At 43.1% G+C, this 23,122-nt stretch overlaps 1 long non-coding RNA gene across 4 annotated transcripts; it reads right to left on the reverse strand.

The window, feature by feature from the left end:
* Positions 1-409: 409 nt before the first annotated feature.
* On the reverse strand, positions 410-22,505 carry LOC133374799 (uncharacterized). Of its 4 annotated transcripts, none has more exons than XR_009759981.1 (5): positions 22,274-22,505; positions 12,131-12,212; positions 8,892-9,395; positions 1,013-1,266; positions 410-666 (listed from the first exon to the last, which is right to left on the reverse strand). It is a non-coding gene; the product is annotated as an uncharacterized LOC133374799 (long non-coding RNA). The 4 variants fall into 4 exon arrangements; XR_009759982.1 differs by having other exon boundaries at positions 12,127-12,212; XR_009759980.1 differs by having other exon boundaries at positions 12,123-12,212.
* Positions 22,506-23,122: the final 617 nt, after the last annotated feature.

Raw genomic sequence — 23,122 nt, forward strand, 5'->3', positions numbered from 1 at the left:
GTCAGGTAACTAATCCCACCCATAAGGAAGTTACATCATGGTAAACAGGTACATGGGATATTTCCCCAAATATCCCTTAAAGTGAACATGCAATATTTGTCTATTCCAACAGAAGGTAGCCTGAGGGAACACATGCAGAACAGGAATGGAGAACAGCTGTAGGCTCATGAAAAAAAAATCTTTTTTTTTAAAAAAAATCTCACTACATAACATCTTTAATACTAGGTTTTCAGCACCATTGCAGACAACTTCCATCCCAAAATGTTGAGTTGGACATAGGGATGGAAGAGTAATTCAGTTCTTCCATCTGGATCATCCAAAATCACATCTGTTTTTTAGCAACCCACACCCAGCCTTGTTGTTGTCACTAATCGGTAAAATAAAATCTTGATAGAACCACAAGACACAATTGTGATGCAGATAGACAAGATTTATTGTAGGGGAAGGGGAGTGCAGGGAATGCATTCTATAGTGAGCAGCTTCAAAAAGGGTTGACAATACATTCTGTGAAGAGGAAGAAGGTGCAGGGAAGGTCAGCAGAAGGACACAAGGCAACAATGCTCATGGGTAGACAGAGCTTCTTGGGAGTCCACCAACAGACGACAGGCATATTCCATTCACACTTTGTATGTCCCTGGAAGTTTAGACAAGGTGCATTCAGGTTGCCTAGGTGGAAAAGAAGCAGTATAGTACATACTTAACATAAATGGAAGGAAAAGTGGAAACATCATTGAGTAGTTTAGTGTAGCCATGTGTGTCAGGATGCTGAGCATTCACAGATTCTGTAAACTCTGGTTTGCCTGGATGGGAGGACCCAATATTTCTGACACTTAGGTCCATGCAATTGGCAGCTGTTTGCCCTTATCGTCCATTTCAGGTACCATTTTACCCCATTTCTGTGAAGGTTGTGTTCCCATTTTAAAGAGGCACCACTGACCCCAAGAGATCTCCCACAGCTGGGGACAGAGAGAAGAGAGCGAATTCCAGTACTGGGAAAGAAAAATCAGCTTACCTGTATCAGTGATGGTGTCTTAAGGTTTAGGAGAGGTCCAATAATGCTAAAACTGGAAAGTCCTCAAGACCACTGGGCGGGCGAGTTGGTAGGAGGGGGCCCAATCCTCTGATAATAATTGGATTATTAGGGCGATACTGTATCGGGATTCTCAATGGAAGAACAATGGGCTCACCTACCACAATTGGTCGGTATGCTAGTTGGCTGATGGATGACATACCAGCGGTGGACATTGTAAAAAGACAGCTGTGAGTCTGAAACAACATGCAATTGAGAGGAGTTAGTCTGCAGCACAGGGAGGAATCAATGATGACAGTGAATGCTGATGTCTGCTAGGATCCTTTCAGTCAATGCATTCCCTTTTAAGATTTGCATGATTTAATTTGCTGATCTTGAAACCGTTGTGTTTTCCATTTTGTGAGTTTTTTTGCCCCAATAGGCTGTTGCATAAATCCATTAAATGGATACATTTCCTTTCTAACCGTGCCAGGTCCAGGCATGTGGCATTGTTCAATTGCTCCAGCCTTGCTCCTTGCAACCTGGCAACCCTGCCATGCTCTATCTCAGTGCCACCTCTGCTGAGGCCCCTTGGACAGCTCATTGAAAGCTTGGGCTAAAATTAAAGCATAAATCAAATAATAAATAAAGATTCCATGGCCTGTTCCCTGCTCAGCTATAAGGCAGGCTGGCCAAGTCACTCTGATTCAGCCTGATTAGTGTGAAGATTAAAAAACTCACCACCCTAAACTCCTTGGAGAAAAAGTGTAACAAATCAATACCTATGTCCTGTCTCAGAGTTGTGGGACATATTTTGGATGCCTCCTATCTTCATCATTCTTCATATCTTCATAAAATCTTCATAAAATATTTTTAAAATGTTTTGTTTTAATGTATTTTAGAATCTGTTTTTATACAGCCACGAGAGTGGCTGTATACTATAGCCAGCATGGATTTTTCACATTCCGCAATGTTAAATGGAAAATACCCCCACATGCCATTCTGATGCTTCCCATAAGCTCATTTCAAAACAAAACCTTACAAAAGTTATAGTTCTGAACTCAGAAACGCTTGCTTAACAACCCTGGCAATTTTCATGGCAATACACAAAAACGTCAGAGAGAATTAAGAGTTCAAAGTCTAAAAAGAGAGAGAAAAACCTCAGAGCCCTTTTGGACTTTTTTCTGCCAGAGTTCTCATAATCTGTTGAAATTCATTAATAATAATAATAAATAATAATAATAATTTAATTTGTGGGTCGCCTATCTGGCCAATGGCCACTCTAGGCGACGTACAATTTAACAACAATACATTACATCATAATAAAATACATCATAAAATACAATCAAAAAATACAATTAAAAATCAGCCATGTTCACAGAGTACCTGTAATCCTAATACTGACCTTGCCCCATACTCTGACCTTCATCTACTGCAGTTTAAAAGTTAAAAAAATGCCTGGTTGATTTTTAATTAATTTAAGAAATTTTGGCTGGAAGCCTATTATAACGCGGGGCATGCTCAGTAAGGACCAACTGCCAGTGTTCTAAAAGCCTCACAGCTGCTGGGCTTGGCTAATCAGAGGGCCACACCCACACCAGACTTGATTTCACTTGAGACAGTCATGGCTTCCCTCAAAGACTCCTGGGAAGTGTAGTTTGTGAAGGGTGCTAAGAGGAGACTCCTATTCCCCTGAAAGAATGGTTCACAGCCACTCTGATTGAAGGTCTGTGAGAGAAACAGGGCATCTCCTAGCAACTCTCAGCACCCTTCACTAACTACACTTCCCAGGATTCTTTGAGAGAAGCCATGATTGGCTTTGAGCCATGGCTTTGAGAGAAGCCATGATAAATTGTTTTAAATTGTTTTTAAAAGATGTGTTTTTAAGTTTGTATATTTGTTTTTAATGTTTTTAGTTATTGTAAACCGCCCAGAGAGCTTCGGCTATGGGGCGGTATATAAATACACTAAATAAATAGATAAATAAATAATGATTGTCCAAAGTGTAATAGAGGCCTGGTGTGGATGTGGCCAGGGACAGCTTTGTTTTAAATTTGGGTGGGAGGTAGGGCTGCCAGGTTCAGGGCCTGAGACTGATCCTGTATCTTTAGGAGAAGAGAAAGTCAGCCAAGTGCAGGCGTTCTTGCAACATTGTAATGGGGAAAACCACAAGGTAGAATTGTCCCTTCCTCCTGCGCAACTTTGAAAGATACAGAAGACGTCATGGTTGCCAGGCCCAGCCTGGTCAGTTTTACCTATCCTAATCATAATTTCATAGGAGTAAATCCAATTCAACTCAATAATCATACAAATGGTCAGACCTGCCTTTTCCCTCCTTCCCCTTTCCTCTCCCTTTCTCCTCCCCTCTTCCTTCTTCCACCTTCCCTGCCCACTCCAGCCCTCCATCCCTCCCCCCCAGTCAGTTTTACCTATCATAAGCATGATTGCACAGGAGTAAATCCCACTGAACTCAAAAAACAAACCACCACATCTGTCCTTCTCCCCTCCCCCTCCTGTCTGCTCCCATCCCAGTCCTCCCCTCTGCCTTTCCACCCCTCCCTCCTCCCCCTCCTCCCTTCCCCAACCCCTGCGGTCAGTTTCACCTATCCTAAGAATGATTGCCGTGTGTGTGTGTGTGTGTGTGTGTGTAAATCCCACTTAACTCAATAAGCATGCAAATGATCAATCCATTCTCAGCAAACTTGCACAGGATCCCATTCTTAGCTCCCGGATTAAAAAGCAAGGAAATTCACTAATAGGCAAACAACCTTGCGGTTTAAGAATGTACCTATAGCCCACAGATATTTCTACCAAACTTTTAAAAGCAGGGAAATTGGGCAGCTATAGTGAATGCACCAGGGGAGCAGGAGACCTGAACTCCTCTCTGAGATATTGTACTGCCCTACAAAGTTGTCAAAATGGAAATACAATTTCAGATGGTTTTTCACAGTCCAATCCACTTGCTATGTAGCTTGGAAGAATTTGGTAATATGTGCCTCTGAGCATATGGTGATTGAGCTTCTTGTTTCTTCCTCTCTTGATGTTAAGATAACAGAGCTTCCTAACTGTGAATCTTTTTTGTCAGCATTGACCTTGGAGATGAGGACCGCTCAGCTGACCCTGCTTCTGTTTAATGTCTATTTCCCCCAATGGCCTGCAGGGAGGATGCTATGTCAAATTGGTTAAAAGCTGAATGCTATTATACACAATGGATGGCTAAATTTCTTCACACGTTCCCTATAATTGCAGGTGATTTTAACTCAAGGACTGAAACCTATTTGGTGGATGTTTCCACCCCGTGTTTCCACCCCCTGTAGGCAAGGATCAACTTAAGGGCAGTTTACATCATTCAATGGATACCTTTGTTAATCCTGTGGGGGTAGGCTTGCTTCAATTTGTTTCAAAAACTGACCTGTGTATTCTAAATGGCTCCAGTGCTAACGATGATTGGGGAGAGTTTACTTAGGTTTCCTCTAGAGGTTTGAGTGTGGTTGACTATATTCTCATCCATAAGGATCTGAAAACTTTGGGCTGCAATTTTAGAGTAGCAGACTGCTCTGACAGTGATTTGCTGCTGGAACTATCCCTTGTTATACCAGGCATGCCAAAGCTGAACATGCCACATCACTTACCTCCTAGTCCAATTACCATGCTGTTATAATAAATTGCAGTCCCATCTAGCAGGGGGGACTGCAGGGAGACTGCCATGGAAATCTGGAGGCTGAGCTCTAGAGTAAAGGTCAGGTGGGAGGAGTCTGAGCAAGCACGGTACCTCTTGGAAGCAATCTCTTAATAAAGCTTTAGTTATAGCAAGCAGGTTTCTGTCTTCTCTCAGCAAAGAAAGCACTATTAAAGCATGGTGTCAGAGGTGCATCTACTTTCCTGAAGAAAAGGAGGGCTCAAGCACCACTGCTTGCAAAGGCAACAAGCACACTGGTGGCAGAAGAAAATATTTTGGCAATGGCAGCCAGCATGATTCCAGTTCTAGGGCTCCTAGACATGGCAGGTGATATTTTTAATAACTGGATGTTTTTCAAAGCACAGTGGGGGAATTATGAAATAGCAATGGGATTGGATAGCAAAGAGAAAAAGATTAGGGTTGCAACACTGCTATCAGTGATGGGAAAAGAATGTCATTTGCTCCAGCAGCACCTTGATATTACAGCAGCAGACAGAGAAGGTCCTTGCAAATTGCTAGAAGCACTTCAAAGGCATTTTGAACCTACTAGAAATGTTATATATGAACAATATCTCTTTAACAAATGTGCCCAAAAACCTGATGAAACTACAGATCAGTATGTTACTAAATTACTCAAAAATGCAGATTCATGTTCATATAGCACTTTGAAAGAATAATTGATTAGAGACGGATTGCATTAAGGACAAGGGAGCACAGAGGAGAATGCTCCGAAGGCCTGTCTTGACTCTGCAGGAAGCCATAGACATATGCAAGGCTAGTGAACAAACCCTTGTACAAATGCAAGAAATGCACCCTTCAGAAGCTGATAGGATGCATTATATCAGCAAAAATAAACATTCTAACATGATTATGCCATCATACAAAAATATTGCTGAGCCCAGAAGATTTCAAAGTGAGAGTTGTGGATACTGTGGCAAAATTCATGGTCCTGGCAAATGCCCAGTATTTGGAACTATTTGCAGAAGCTATGGTAAAAGAAATCATTATGCAAGAGTTTTATTTATTTATTTATTTATTCATTCATTCATATGCATATACAGCAGGGTGAGGTAATACATCATCCGGAGGTGAGGTGTGAGACGGCTGATCTTTACCGGCCAGACGGTGTACATCTGTGTGACCTAGGTATTGATCTGTTTCTTTCTGATCTGCTGAGTGCCCTGCATGAAATAATTTGTCACAGGTGGGGCAAGAGGGACTAAGCAGAGGATTTGTCCTCTTCTGTGGCTGATTGGGGTGGAATTTAACAAGGTAGGGTTGGGTGAACACCCTTAGGCACCCTTTAAGGTGATTGGTGGGTTCTGAGGTCTGCCTTCCAGGTTGTGTGGCTGGTTGGCAGGATAAGGCTCACCTTTCAGGCTAACCTGTAACACCCACTCAGAGGTTGTGCGGCCCTGAAGAGGGGTGGATCTGGAAGGCCTCCCTAACCACTCTGCGGGGATGGGGCCCAGAAGAGGGAATTGGGCTTGGCTCGCCTCCCTTTTCCCATGGCAGGATTCCCTCGCCCAATGGGGGTGAGAAAAGTCCCACACTTGGCTCTGCAGATCATTCTACCATGCAATCAAGCATGTAATTGGCTTTATCCAAATCAACGCGGCCCTTGATTTACCCACGCCTCATCTTGTCTTGCCTCTTCATTTCCTGGCTATGCGCTGCGATCCCATCCACCTAAGATTGGGCATACAAAGGTATCTATTCTGCTTTACACAGAGGATGCAGTTTTAATTTAATTTAATTGGAAAAAAAGGGAGTTGTTCCAAGTGGGGCAAGAGCATCTTCTTTTGTGTGTATTCCAGAAGGAAGAGAGAGTTAAGGTCTTCCAGCTGGCTAAGCTTCCCTACCTTTACCTGCTCTCTTCTCTCCCTAACTTCCTTCTGTTGTAGCCTGATATGCTCAGGAAAGCTGTCCTGCCCCTCCTTCCTTTGTTTTCCGAGGAGAGAGGAGACATCTTTGACTTTGCTCTCTCCTGAGCCATGAGGGCAATACCAAAGTCTGGGCATTACACCTCCAACTTGGTTAGTTAGAACTAGGTATGCTTTTCCTATCTACTATATCTGAAGTTTATCTGAAGGAGCGCCTCCAGCATCACCAAGTACGCTGCCAGACGAGATCAGCCACACAAGACCTCCTCTCGGTCCCACCAGTTAAAACAGCTAGACAGGTGCGGACCAGAGAGAGGGCTTTTTAGATTGTGGCTCCCACCCTCTGGAATTCCCTGCCATATGATCTTCGCCATGCCCCCTCCCTGGTAGGTTTCCGCCGAGACTTAAAGACCTTGCTATTCAGTCAGGCCTACAGGATTTCCGGGGATTAGTTTTATCTTGTGATAGTTGGATGTTTTTAGATTATTTATTGACTAAGTTTGGTTATATGTTGTATTCATTCTATTTATGTACGTTGACTCGGCCAGATAGGCGACTCAGAAATAAAATTTATTATTATTATTATTATTACTATGTAGTAACTTTTCTTATTTTACTAAGTCTTACATCTCATTGATCTAAATGCAGGGTAAAAGCCTTCTACCTAGGTAAATACACACACACAGAGCTCAGAGCACGGAGGATCTCTGCATATATATACATATTTCCATCACAGAGTCAACCAAAACTACAGGAGGCACTTTGAAAGGAACCCATCCTGAAGAGGCAGCTCTAATCTCTCTGCAAAGCAAGAGATGCTTTGGGAACCTTGCCTTCCTGCCCTTTAGGGATTGTGTAATGTGTGGTAGTGGTTAAGGTGCTGGAATATGACCTGGGAGACCAGGGTTCCAGTCTCCACACAGCCATGAAGCGCACTGGGTGACCTTGGGCCAGTCACTGCCTCACGGCCTGAGAGGAAGGCAATGGTAAGCCACGTCAGAATTGACTTGAAGGCAGTACATTTACATTTATTTAATGTGTACTGCCTTCAAGTCGATTCTGACTTATGGGAATCCTATGACTAGGGTTTTCATGAGGCTGAGAGGCAGTGACTGGCCAAAGGTCACCCAGTGAGCTTCATGGCTATGTGGGGATTCAAACCCTGGACTCCCAGGTTGTAGTCCAACACCATAACCACTCCCTTTTATCTCTCCCTCCCCTTCCAAAAATAAGCAGGAGGCTTTCTCCACTACCTCAAAATGCAGTCCAAGTCCGACGTAACCCTGGAGTAAGCCCCATTTAATTTAATGTAGGGATAGTTAGCACAGCAACCTTAGTCAACATGTTCATTGTGCTTCATTGAACAACAGATGGGAACACGGGGAGTAATAGCATCAGACCGAAATAACAAATGGCGGAGAATATTTGGCAACTAGAGTTTGGAAACTGTGGGCGTGTTTTGCCAAGCAACGTTTGCAAAAATGGTTCTGTTAGGGGAAAGTGCGCAAATAAATAAATATATCAGTAAAAACTACATATGAGTTCCTGCTGGGAGGAAGGGTGGGCTATCAATAAATAAATAAATAAATAAATTACAATGTGCTCATTAGGAGAAATTCGCACTAACATACAGGAGAATTTCCGTGAGGACTTTTCTTGTAAAGGAAAATTGCTGCAAAAATGTTGAGAACTAAATGTAAGGTTGGAAAAATGAGAAACTCAGAGGACCAAAACTGACAGCATTTTCAATCCCTCTATATATGAAAAATCTCAGAATGTTTCCAGAAAACGGCTTCTCAGAATTATTGCCTCAGCTCAAGTTTGAACATCTTCGTGCGCTGGCTGAGCATCCATACCCTAGAACATCTCTGAATTCCACCACCACCTACATGCAGATCATGGTATAAGGTCCTGCCTTAGGTTTCTGAAAGAGGAACCACAGAACCACCACAGCGCATACAATGTTATACTCGCCCTATGTTAACAGAAACTCAGTATTTTGCATGCAGACAATCAGTTTGCATTTGTCCATGATTTTTGTCAGCGAATGGGGAGAATTCCAGTTCATCTAAATGGTCTCAAGTCACCTGGTCCCAAGCTGTGTAGGGCTTTGCACACCAGCACCAGCACCTTGTTTGTTATTCCTTCATGTATCCTGGCAACTACAACATAAAACCATTGAATCCTTGACCTGTGAATCTTTCAAATATTTTCAATTTCATTTGCAGAGGACCTTCCTGTCCTCTAAGAATCAGCAGAATAATACACATCTCTCTACAAAAGAGATTCCCACAGGGGGAATGTATATACATACACTTACCTAGAGTAGGAAGAGCAGATATTCCGGAGACAAGAGTTGGTGAATGACACTGTTAAGAAGACCTTCTGGGGCAGTGACTTTTATATGTTTTCTTTCAGACCTTCGACAGCTTGATCCACCCTCCGAAAGTGCAAACTTTGCACGCATCCGGCTTAGATCATACTAATTAGCATCTCAGGAACCACAGCCCAGGCCGCTGGGAGTCCCATAGACTGGGTTACAAGAACATCCCCTGTCATTTTGAACTAAGACATAAGTACGTTTTCTGTTCTATTTCATTTTGGGCGTCTTGGCATTCTCGTTAATAACTTTTGAGCATCATTCATGTTGTCCTTCCTGCTTCAGAGCCATAACAACCGATGGATGACCGCAAAGTTTCGCGTGGTGGGTGTGGTGTTTGCCAACTCAGCCCTTTCCTGGTCCATGTTTCTGCAGAGTGCAGATATGCTTGGCGTCTCCTTAAGGCGCTGGTCTTATGGTTTATCACCACAGCAATCTAAGGGGCTAACAAAGCAAGAGTTCTAATTAAACTGCGCCTCTACGACATTGAACAACAAAGCAATTTGGCTGCTACAAGAAAATCCTGCCCATAGTGCAACAGTTTTCCGCTCAGTCATCTGAATTCACTGGCACCCTATTTACAAAATCTAATAATTGTTAAATATAGAAGAGCTTTTCCTAGAGCAAGATTGAATATACTACCGTCAGCCATAGTAAAAGGGCATTTTAAAAGAATTCCACTGCAAAATTGTGTATGCCTATGTGGAGATGGTAGTGTTGAAACAGGAGCCCATGTAATGCTATTCTGCTCTTCCTAGAAAGATTTGAGAAGTGAGCTGATTACTCCATTGTTGTCATCTTTCCCAGGGCCTTCAACTAACTTGTATGTTTGTTTTTGTGTTGCAGACCAAGAGCAGAGGTGTCAGAAGTGCCTGCAAAATGTTTAGCAGAAGCCATTAGAATGACATCTAGAATGGTACCTTGAGTTTTAATCTGATGTAGGATTTTTGGGTTTTTAGTTGATGGTTTTTGGATATATCAGTGGCTTGTGGCTAATGCAGATAAAGGATTTGAACTTGGTGTCTCTTGTTCAGGGGTAGCTAAGGCACTGGCCCCAGCTGGTATTAGAGCAAATAAGAAAAAAAGAGGGGGAACCCCAGAATGTCAAAAAAGGGAAAGTCCAAATTTATATTTTTTTCTCTATTGATTTCTATAAAAGAGAATAAATTTCTTTCAAATACCCAACGTGTTTCAGCCCTACACAAGGGCTTTCATCAGGGGATTTAAGTTGTTAAAGTACTTTATTCAATAGAGTTTTCTATCTCACTTTTGCTGTGAATGGCATCAATGTCTTTATCAATGTCTTTATCTACGAATGTCCACACCTCGTATTTTTTGATTGGCATTAGAGCAAAGACAGCAGGGGGCTTATCCAATTCGCCACATGGCATATTGGAGGGAAGGTGGGGATGTACAGGAGATTATTGCCAAAGTCATCCTAGATACAGGATGGCATGGGGTTCCTGTAACTTTTCAATTAGCGTGAGGGGGGAAATTGGGGAAATTGGAAGCCTTCTCTTCCTTTATTTTTGAGAGTCATTTTGATCCAAAATGTTTTGAGCAGAGACAAAGGGAAAGGACCAGACTAAGGGGAACAGGACTAGGGTTCAGTTTCACAGACAAGGTATCAGTGGAATTTCAGAAGAAGGGTGTGCTTGATGAGATCAACTATGAAATACTTTGACTCAGGAGAAGCCTGGACATGTAGCAGATGTAGGTCCTTCCTAGGGATTGACTCTTGGAAGGCAGCTTTAGGAGACAGCTGTGATGCCATCTGTGTTTGGGTTTTGGAGGTGTTGCAAGGATCCATCTTGCCTCAAATGCTATTCAGTGTCTCCATGAAGCCCCTTTGTTTCTCTTTTAATATGTTGTACAAATTGCTGCATTTGTGGAGAAAAGCATACTAAAGAGTAAGCAAAAAGGAACCATCTGCTCTAAGCTTGGTCATGATTCATATAAAATAAAAAATAATATTATAGCTCTGATAGGAATTAAGTAATTCTGTGGATAATGTATAGGAGTCTAAATATTTGCAAATACCAGAGAGCCATACAGCAATAACAAGTCCAATACATAAGCAAAATGAAAGGGATTTCCCAAATGCAATCAGGTGCTGCCCATGAGTGAACTGATCCTTCATAGGAACCTGTAGGTATAATGAAGTTTTTTTCCCCCTTTCCAATGAATTGTGTATCTGTCAGACTTCAATGGGCAACCATTGGGAAGGAACAGGCTGAAGCTCAATCCTGATAAAACCGAGGTGCTACTTGTGGGTGACAGGGGAAGGTTGGGTGTTGTTGACCTGAAGCTTAATGGGGTGAGACTTCCCCTGAAAGATCAGGTCCGCAGCCTCGGGGTTGTTCTTGATTCCAAGCTGTCCATGGAGGCTCAGATTTCGGCAGTGAGCCGGGCAGCTTGGTATCAACTACACCTCATACGGAGACTACAACCCTACCTCCCAATTCATCAGCTCCTACTGGTAGTACATGCCCTGGTCACCTCTCGATTAGACTACTGCAATGCGCTCTACGTGGGGTTACCCTTGAAAACAGTCCGGAAACTACAACTGGTGCAGAATGCGGCAGATAGTTTGCTTACAAACAGCCGCCACCGTGATCACATCACGCCAGTGTTATTTCATCTACATTGGCTTCCAGTTGTTTTCCAGGGCCAATTCAAGGTGTTGGTGTTAACCTTTAAATCCCTATACGGTCTCGGCCCAGTTTACCTGAAGGAGCACCTCCAGTACCAGCAATTAAGCCGCCCGACTAGATCAGCCACACAGGGCCTTCTCTCAGTCCCACCAATGAAAACAGCTAGGTTGGTGGGGACTAGAGAGAGGGCATTCTCAGTGGCGGCCCCCACTCTCTGGAACTCCCTCCCGTTCGATCTCCGCCATGCCCCTTCCCTGGATACATTTCGCTGAGCCTTAAAAACCTGGCTCTTTGGACAGGCCTTTGGGATCCCCGGGGTGGGCTAATTTTTCTATGATTGTTTTAAATTGTTTATTGATTGCCCTACCTTGTTCTATACTGCTGCTATTTAAAATGGTTATGGTTGACTGCATTGTATTTTATTCTGTATTTATATTGTATTTTATCAATTTCAATGTGTATGTCGCCTAGAGTGGCTTTGGCCAGTTAGGCGACAGAAAAATTAAATTTTACTTACTTACTTACTTACAACCAGTTCCTCAAGGCAGTTGCCTCCACTTAGGGCTGAACAAATGGCACACTGAGTTCAGGTTCACAGGCACTAGATCTGTGGAAACAGATGTTGGCTGTTTCTTTTAATGGATGACATTGAACAAAGTGAAGCTTGATCCACATAGGGCAGGAGTCCGAGTGAACTAGAGGTTGTTTTCAGATCCACTTAGGACAGAGGTAGGTGACCTGGGCTGTTTGGATGATGTTGAACCCCAGTCCTCATGATTCTCAACCATCATGCATGGGCAATGGTCAGGGATGATGAAAATTATACCCAGCAACATCAGGAGTACCAAGGATTCCTCCCCCCCACTTTAGGATTTTCTAGCACTCATTTTACACAAACCAGAGTTGGCATATTAAGATCTTCCTAGATGCACATTTACTTTTTATGTAACTGTATAACTAAAGTGCTTTGGAATGTCATTCAGCATCTTGAAATGGTACACCAACAATGGCATATCTTCAAAGAAAAGAATGTCACATTTTCCAATTAAGATAGTCACCTTTAGGTTATTAATTACAGCAGACAGGCTGATGCAGTATCTTGACCCAATCTCATCATGGGCTGGATTTACTATGTGCTCTTAAGATTTTAATACCTTGATGATCTGAATGTTTGCCCAGAAGAGTGCTGAGTCAATATTTGGAAGTTGGGAAACCATATAAATCCTCTCACCATTTCATTCATTTCCACCAGTATCTTTTGGCTTCCCTCGATTTCTGGGGATCACCTTTTCCTGCTGTTGGTAACTTATCTTAAGAAAATCATTTCTAAGAAGAGAGTGTGAAGGCACTCTGGACTATATTTGCTTGGGAGTTTGGTATTTGAAACTGAATTTGGGAAGAGGCAAATGAGAAAAGTAGGGTATTTTCAGATTCATCTCACAGACTTGGTGTGACTAGCCGAGAAAATGATGATCACTGGAACAGTGGGATAAGTTTGTTTTAGCCTGGGTGGGTGACCTAATTCAGTGGCATCAATTTCATTATTAGCAATGGGCACCCCTACTTAGATCAAGCTCCATTCAACTCAATGAGGTTTGCTTCTGAGTAGACATAGGTAGTCTAGGAATATTTGCAAGGGATATGCAAGCTTCCCTTATGCGGGCACACAGCAGTCCAGATTGCATCTTCCAAACAATAAGCAAAGGAAAATCTTTGATGGAAAAAGAGTGGTGTATTAGGAGGCTGTTTCTGCTCTACAAAAAAAAAAAAAAAGAAGTTCCTGGAAGTGGGGCAAGAGCAACTCCTGTTTGGGTTCTTTTGTTTGTATTCCAGAAAGAAGATAGTGTTAGGGTCCTCCAGCTGGCTAGGCTTGCCTACCTTTACCCATGCTCTTCTCTACCGAACTTCCTTCCATTGTAAACTGATATACTCAGGGAAGCTGACCTGCCCCTCCTTCCTTTGTCTTCTTCTTCAACTGTCCAGGCAGAGAGGAGACATCTTTGACTTTGCTCTCTCTCCTGAGCCATGAGGGCAATAGCCAGGTTTGGGCATTGGGCCTCCATCTTAGTTAGTTAGAACTAGGTATGCTTTTCCTATCTACTCTGTATTTCTATAAATAAAGTAGCTTTTCTTATTGTGATAAGTCTGAGTGCTCTAAATGCAGGGTAAAAGTCTGCTACTTTCATAAATACACAAATGGGCACAGATGCAGCTCAGACCACTGAGGATCTCTGCATATATATACACATTTCCATCACAGAGTCAACCAAAAATACAGGAGGCATTTTGAAAGGAACCTGGCATGGAGAGGCAGCCCTAATCTCTCTGCTAAAGCAAGACATGCTTTGAGACCCTTGCCTCAGGGCTCTTTAGGGATTAGCATTTGCTGACACAATTGAGCTGTTTGTTCTTCATCATCACTACCCAACATTCCCGCATCCTCCCCTGTCTGTTGGAGTCCCCATATCAATTTTGGATGTTGGGAGATCCCCATTCCTCCTGAGCAGAAACCCTGACCAGAGATATGGAGGGTTCTCAGCCCCTAGCTTTCCTCGTCATTTATCTGAAATTCATTTGCCAGCGCTGATGCAACCAAACTCATTTCTTTACAATCCCGGAACAAGCTCACATCTCCCCTGGTGACAGGCCCTTTGCCGCATGCAGGATGAGCTGGCCCCTTCATTGAATGGGAACATGATCATCACAGGAATGGAACAAAATGGCACTCGAATTGCACAAAATGTATTCACAGCAGATGATTGTATGGGTCAAACAAACAAGAGCAGACTGGATCCATGATTGCTCATCACCTCTGACACTCGTACCTATACCTGCCTGCTCAAAGCTTCCTTTAGGTTTCCCTCCAATTCTCTTAGATATGGAGATTTTCTTCCTTTCTTTCAAGGCAACCTGAAGGCACTTTGATCAACATTCAAGGGATCCCAAATTCACTGCTCATTCTTTGATGCATCTCTGACTATTCCTCAGGCCTGCAAGATTTATGATGCTTCCACTTTGCTGAGAAGCTGTCATTCTCTGTGTACTTATGCCTTCTCTCATTTTACTCCTCATTCATCTGTCATCTCACTCTTCTGCACAAAATGTATTGTCCACCTTTCTGAAGCTGCTCAACATGGAAAGGCTTCCCTGCACTCCTCTTCCCCCTATAATAAACCTCATCTATCTGCATCCAAATGATCTGTTGTGGTCCTCTTATGTTTTAGCAGAGCTTGGAAGTAAATAGTTACAAATAACGAGTTACTTGTAATTTATTACTTTTTTGAATAACGAGTTGGTAACATCATTACATTTTGCTGGTAATAGAATGACTAGTAACTTCATTACTTTTGAGCTGTAACGTTTCCAGAGTTAACTTTGGGTGTTATTTGGGTGGGAGCAGGGGAAGTCTTCTGCTTCTCTAATTTGTGGATAAAAGCTTGTGCTTCAAATTGAGCTTCTGTGCAGCATCACTCTTCCCTCGTGCTCTATGGATGCTTAGGAGGCGACAAGGGAGAGCAAAACAGGTGGAGAAAACAATTGTTTTAAAATGGACAGGTGTGGAGGGAGAAAAGAGCTGGAGGGCAAGGAGGCAACAGAGAAATAGACACGAAGAACTGGCTGCGGAGATGAGAGATGACGATGACGACTTGTGTGTGTGTGTGTGTGTTTGTGTGTGTGTGGTGAGCAAAGCTCAAGATGGCTTCTACACTTTGATTTCAAGTGAATTACCTTTCCACTTATAAAAGTTTTTTTTTTTAGGTTGGGCTTGATGCACAAGAGAATGCAGCATTGGCTTAGTGTTTCTTGAGCCCATTTCTCTTGGAGGCTTATGGGGTGCCACAGGGCACTATACTGCCTCAAACACTATTTTACATCTATAGGAAGCTGGGAGATATCGTCAGGAGATTTGGAGGAAGATATGAGGAATGGGCCATAGCTCAGTAGAAAAGCATGGAGAAAGTGCCATGTGCAACCCCTGGCATCTCCAGGTTGGGCTGGGAGAGACCCCTGCATGAATCCCTGGAGAACTGCTGGTGCTCAGTATAGATGCACCAATGTGTCTGGCTCAGTATAAGACATTTTTCTATCTTCCTAAGTCTGGCCACTGTGAGCCAATCACATAAAGCTAAAAAAAAAAAAAAAAACCAGCCAGGGCCAAGAGAAACATGCCCAACAACTCCTACTTATATATATATATATATATATATATTATAAGAATATATATATATATAGCAAAGCCCTCACTGCCCAAGGGTGAGAGTGGGTCCATAAGTGACTGTGGAGGCCAATTCTGGATCCACACAGCCTCCCACAGTGAGGACATAGGTTTCCAGATGGCAGATGGTTGCAATAAGGATTTGTTTGATGTGCATTCCACTTAGCTTTTTTGTCCTGTTCGCCCTGCATTTGTGATTCTTTGAAGTCCACAGCACCTTTGATAATAGGCGGCCTCCATTTGGGCCGTTCATGGGCCAAGACTTCCCAGTTCTCAATGCTCATGTTACTTTTTTTAGATTTGCTTTAAGAATGTCTTTAAACCTCTTTTGCTGTCCACCAATATTCCATTTTCCATCCTTAAGTTGGGAGTAAAAGTAGCTGCTTTGGAAGACGGTGATCAGGTATTCAAACATCATGGCCAGTCCAGTGAAGTTGATGTTGAAGGAACAATCAGGGAGAGCTACCCATTGCTGGCAAACTCTGAACATCTTGCTAGAGCCATCAGCAGGCCTCCTGCTGTAGCATTTCGCCAGCCTCCTAATTTATGCAGACTGTTAGTGAGAGCTGTGCTTAAGCCACCTATCACCAATCCTGGGTCTCATCCATGTCACTCCAAACGCTGTATCACCTATGTGTACCTCAGGGCGACAGCTACTTTTACAAGTACTAGGACAGGCAGGACCTATTACATCAAACAGAACATCACCTGCAGGTCCTGCAATATAATTTATCTCATTGAATGCAAAAGACCAGGATGTCATATCCAATAGGTAGGAAAAACCACAACTGACCTATGCACATGCTTCAGAAACCACAAATCGGCAATCTTAATGAAAAAAGTGGAGCAACCAGTTGCAAAACATTTCAACACTGAGGGTCACAGCCTGTTGGACTTTTCTATAACAGCGATAGAAATGCCAACAGATGCAGCAGCATTGACTAAAAGGGAGAACGTTTGCATTTATTCTCTGGACACATTGGCTCCATTGAACTCAATGGGGTTTGCTTCTGAGTAGGCATAGATAGGATTTCACTGTCAGTCTTGGGAAATTTGCAAGTGATGTGCAAGTTTCTCTGATGTGGGTGCAGGCGGTCCCTTTTACATCTTCCAAACAACAAGCAAAGGAAAATCTTTGATGGTAAAAGAGTGGCGTATCTGCAGAAACTGTTTCTCTTCTTCAAAAAAATAGGAGTTGTTAGAAGTGGGGCAAGAGCACCTCCTGTTCGGGTTCTTTCATTTGTATTCCAGAAGGAACATAGATTTGGGGTCCTCCAGATGGCTAGGCTTGAGTACATTTACCTATGCTCTTTACCTGCTTAAATAGGTAAACTAGTATTCAAGTGCACAGCAACATTCACCAGCCTAAATGATTCCACTCCTTCTCCCCCCAGATTCTTTCTGGAATAGAATGTCATCTATCAACTTCGGAGAGATGGAAGTGCTCCTGTTACTGCCATGGCCACAGCCCATTCCTATTCCTATCCCTTAATCTAATTCTCCTGTCTACACACCACACCGGCATCCTCCCCTGTCTGATGGAGTCCCCATATCAATTTTGGAAGTTGGCACATACCCATTCCTCCTGAGAAACAACCTTGCCCAGAGATATGGAGGGTTCTCCAGCCCAAGCTTTCCTCGTCCTTTATCTGAAATTCATTTCCCACCACTGATACAACCAAACTCATTACTTTTCTATCCCAGAAGAAGCTCACATCTCCTCTGGAGCATGTGCAGGATGAGCTGGCCTCTTCATAGAATGGGAACATGATCACAGGAATGGTACAAAATGGCACTTGAATTACACAAAATGGATTCACAGCTGATGATTGTCTGGGTTTGATGCCAGAAGTGTTGAGCCTCCCCATCCAGACAAACAAGAGCAGACTGGATCTGTGATTGCTCATCACCTCGGACACTCATACCTACATCTGCCTGCTCAAGGCTCCTTCCAGGTTTCCCTCCAATTCTCTTAAATATGGAGCTTTTTTCTTCCTTTCTTTCAAAGCAACCTGAACACATTCACCAAAATTCAAGGGATCCCAAATTCATTTATCATTCTTTGATGGATCTCTGAATATTCCTCAGGTCTGCATGGTTTATGGTGCTTCCACTTTGCTGAGAAGATCTGTTTTTGCCACCACACCAAAGAAGACTCGTGACACAGTTATGGGATAATGTTATATTTATTTAAAATATAACAATTGTATTAAATCCAATTGCTGCCAAATACCAAATTAAAGCAACCTCGGGCAGGTGAGGATACCTATCTGAGAGGGATTTATCCCTCCTGTTTACTGGGCATGTCAGTCTCTTCAGACCATGACTCCCTAGCAAAGTATGTGGGTCAACTTATCCCTCCTGATATCTAAGCATGAGGTCTGGCAATGACTCCTGCTCTGTCTGATATTGCAACTGTGTTGGCCCTTGCGAATGAGCAAGTCCTGGCACAATTGCTTCTGTTTTCTTTTCAGTGGCCGAAGCCAGCTGTGTCAATGATGGATATATAGGAGCATACGGATGTGGAGCTAGCTTACTGCCAATACTATTTAAAGCTTCCCCGCATATTTGCAAACTCTGTCGTTCTTTCCTTTGCAAAGCTTCGTCATCCCATACAGAATAGTAGTCCAATTGGCCTGGTTTATTTTGTTCCAAGTACAGCCTAAGTGGTATTAGCCGTCCAAAATCAAAGGAACCGTCTCCTGCCCACTGCTGTTCTGGAAGGAGATTAAATGCTCAGGGAGACCGGGAGATGAGATATGAAATTGAGGAAGCATCCAAACTAGGAAATGTGGTAGTAATGGGTGACTTCAACTACCCGGACATAGACTGGCTGCATATGTGTTCCAGTCATGACAAAGAAGCAAAGTTTCTAGATATTCTAAATGACTATTCCCTAGACCAGTTGGTCATGGAACCGACCAGAGGGACGGCAACCCTGGACTTAATCCTCAGTGGGGACCGGGACCTGGTGCGAGATGTAAGTGTTGTTGAACCGATTGGGAGCAGTGACCACAGTGCTTTTAAAATAAACATACATGTAACTGGCCAATTGCCAAGAAAATCCAACACGGTCACATTTGACTTCAAAAGAGGAAACTTCACAAAAATGAGGGGATTGGTAAAAAGAAAGCTGAAAAACAAAGTCCAGAGGGTCACATCACTCGAAAATGCTTGGAAGTTGTTTAAAAACACTATATTAGAAGCTCAACTGGAGTGCATACCGCAGACCAGAAAAGGTACCGCCAGGGCCAAGAAGATGCCAGCATGGTTAACGAGCAAAGTCAAGGAAGCTCTTAGAGGCAAAAAGTCTTCCTTCAAAAAATGGAAGTCTTGTCCAAATGAAGAAAATATAAAAGAACACAAACTCTGGCAAAAGAAATGCAAGAAGACAATAAGGGATGCTAAAAAAGAATTTGAGGAGCACATTGCTAAGAACATAAAAACCAAGAACAAAAAATTCTATAAATATATTCAAAGCAGGAGACCATCTAGGGAGACAATTGGACCCTTGGATGATAAGGGAGTCAAAGGTGTACTAAAGAACGATAAGGAGATTGCAGAGAAGCTAAATGAATTCTTTGCATCTGTCTTCACAGTGGAAGATATAGGGCAGATCCCTGAACCTGAACTAACATTTGCAGGAAGGGATTCTGAGGAACTGAGACAAATAGTGGTAAGGAGAGAGGAAGTTCTAAGCTTAATGGACAATATAAAAACTGACAAATCACCGGGCCCGGATGGCATCCACCCGAGAGTTCTCAAAGAACTCAAAGGTGAAATTGCTGATCTGCTAACTAAAATATGTAACTTGTCCCTTGGGTCCTCCTCCGTGCCTGAGGACTGGAAAGTGGCAAATGTAACGCCAATCTTCAAAAAGGGATCCAGAGGGGATCCCGGAAATTACAGGCCAGTTAGCTTAACTTCTGTCCCTGGAAAACTGGTAGGAAGTATGATTAAAGCTAGATTAACTAAGCACATAGAAGAACAAGCCTTGCTGAAGCAGAGCCAGCATGGCTTCTGCAAGGGAAAGTCCTGTCTCAGTAACCTATTAGAATTCTTTGAGAGTGTCAACAAGCATATAGATAGAGGTGATCCAGTGGACATAGTGTACTTAGACTTTCAAAAAGCGTTTGACAAGGTACCTCACCAAAGGCTTCTGAGGAAGCTTAGCAGTCATGGAATAAGAGGAGAGGTCCTCTTGTGGATAAGGAATTGGTTAAGAAGCAGAAAGCAGAGAGTAGGAATCAACGGACAGTTCTCCCAATGGAGGGCTGTAGAAAGTGGAGTCCCTCAAGGATCGGTATTGGGACCTGTACTTTTCAACTTGTTCATTAATGACCTAGAATTAGGAGTGAGCAGTGAAGTGGCCAAGTTTGCTGACGACACTAAATTGTTCAGGGTTGTTAAAACAAAAAGGGATTGCGAAGAGCTCCAAAAAGACCTCTCCAAACTGAGTGAATGGGCAGAAAAATGGCAAATGCAATTCAATATAAACAAGTGTAAAATTATGCATATTGGAGCAAAAAATCTGAATTTCACATATACGCTCATGGGGTCTGAACTGGCGGTGACCGACCAGGAGAGAGACCTCGGGGTTGTAGTGGACAGCACGATGAAAATGTCGACCCAGTGTGCGGCAGCTGTGAAAAAGGCAAATTCCATGCTAGCGATAATTAGGAAAGGTATTGAAAATAAAACAGCTGATATCATAATGCCGTTGTATAAATCTATGGTGCGGCCGCATTTGGAATACTGTGTACAGTTCTGGTCGCCTCATCTCAAAAAGGATATTCTAGAGTTGGAAAAGGTTCAGAAGAGGGCAACCAGAATGATCAAGGGGATGGAGCGACTCCCTTACGAGGAAAGGTTGCAGCATTTGGGGCTTTTTAGTTTAGAGAAAAGGCGGGTCAGAGGAGACATGATAGAAGTGTATAAAATTATGCATGGCATTGAGAAAGTGGATAGAGAAAAGTTCTTCTCCCTCTCTCATAATACTAGAACTCGTGGACATTCAAAGAAGCTGAATGTTGGAAGATTCAGGACAGACAAAAGGAAGTACTTTACTCAGCGCATAGTTAAACTATGGAATTTGCTCCCACAAGATGCAGTAATGGCCACCAGCTTGGACGGCTTTAAAAGAATAGACAAATTCATGGAGGACAGGGCTATCAATGGCTACTAGCCATGATGGCTGTGCTCTGCCACCCTAGTCAGAGGCAGCATGCTTCTGAAAACCAGTTGCCGGAAGCCTCAGGAGGGGAGAGTGTTCTTGCACTCGGGTCCTGCTCGCGGGCTTCCCCCAGGCACCTGGTTGGCCACTGTGAGAACAGGATGCTGGACTAGATGGGCCACTGGCCTGATCCAGCAGGCTCTTCTTAAGTAAACAATGGCCATCTTTTTTGGCACAACCAGATGAGCTGTCCCAATCTCAACGCAGCCGACAACTTTTCTTTCCCTTTTTGTCCAAATTTTTCTACAATTTGGCCCAATGGACTGTTAGGGTCAATTTTACTTGGTTTTGGTCCCGTATCAAAATTCTCTACTTCACACACTCTATGGGGAGGGGAAATAATCAAACACTCCGTCTCTCTGCTTTCTTTCACTAATATGTTCTATTCAGAGAGAGACTTACAAGCACACATCACTCAGAAGGTAAAGCTTATTGAGGAAGTCCAGTGCAGAATGGGGTTTCTTAGTCTATCGGCACATAAGTCACACAAATGAAGTCATGACAAAGGCATAGTTGACTTTTACCCACAATCAGATCTGGCTCATGGCCCCGTTATTTTCTCGGGGTGAAAAAGGGAGGGAAGGTTTCATACAAACATTTCAAACATACCCACTATAGTGTTATACTTTAACTGTTTTTAGGATGCTGCAGGCTTACTCCTACTCTTATGTCCAGGAAATTCTTAAAACAATTTCCATGGTGCCACCAAACCTCTGGTGGGCTTACTTGGAGTGGCCAATCATGGCCAGCTTACCCCTCACTTTTAATAGAGTACTCTCTTTTGCTGCCTTTTGCAGGCTTTACAAATGTTATTACTTTTTCACACTATTTTGGACCTTTCAAGCATACACAACATGCACTCGTTACTCAGAAGACCGGTCCGAGGACCCCCTTCTTGGAAAGCAGCCAACCTGGGTGTGGCATTTCCTGCGGGGGTTAACAGTCACAAGACCTCGCCCTGCAGATGGCTCGTCTTCCAGGTATCAACACTCACCTTTTGCACATTCACGGTCCACACATATACCCTCACAAAAACCCAACCTAACACTACGTTCCACCTCCAGCGCTGGCACTATGCTAATCAAAGAAACAACTCGGCCCTAGAATAAGGGCTGCATGAAATTTAGTAACAGGCCTTTTGCCATTCCCCACCCCACCCAGAGAAAGCAAAGAAGGGAGAGACGGCTAAGGGGGAATTTACAACATTGGCTCCCCTTACCTTTTTAGTCGGCGTGCCTCCGTTCCTCCGTCCTAGGCCTCCTTGGGCAGGAGTTGGGAATGTCCCAGAACCTCGGTGGAACCTCCAATTGTTGCAGGAGCCCAACTGGGCATGCCCCTGCTTAGTTCAATACTTTGAGGTCCTCTACACCAACACTCTCAAGACACAGAATTGATGCTTTGAGTAGATAGCTTTATTTCAAGCAGCTGCTTGGGAGGTTGTCCAGAGACACAATTCTCAAACACAAGCTCTCCGACATGAGTTTTAGACCCACTTTTATACTTTTTCAAAATTGCATGATTACACAATTATCACATGATAATACATACCAATATGTCACTCATTGGCATGAGTTTTCAACACTTGGCATAAACAAGTCACTGAATTCTAAGAAAATATGCAATGTCAAGTTGACTTTTTGCTTCCTGGCAAAGAAAGATCTCCCGTCACCCCTCCTCTTGTCCTTTATGACTCCCTTGACAGAATATGGCAAGCAAGCAAGCATTTCGACACTTTATAACTTCCAGCTGTTGCCTTAGTTCCTTTGCACAGAAATTGCAGCAAATGACTAAAAGAAATTAAAACTGAAATGAACCACAACAGATAATAGTCATGCTGATAGATAGGATTTATTGTAGTGTGGAAAGGAATGCATGAACGCATTTGAGAAGACCACCTTCAAAAAGTCAACCAGACATTTTGTGCAGGAGAGTGAAATGACAGGTGAATTAAAATGACATAAGGCAAAGATATGCAAGCAAGTAAGTCCTTCCCTGGAAACTGGAAGCATCATCACTTTTGCAGACCTGAAGAATATTCAGAGATCTAGGAAGGGATGACAAGGGGACA

Source organism: Rhineura floridana, chromosome 22 (assembly GCF_030035675.1).
Source record: "Rhineura floridana isolate rRhiFlo1 chromosome 22, rRhiFlo1.hap2, whole genome shotgun sequence".
Taxonomy (NCBI): Eukaryota; Metazoa; Chordata; class Lepidosauria; order Squamata; family Rhineuridae; genus Rhineura; species Rhineura floridana.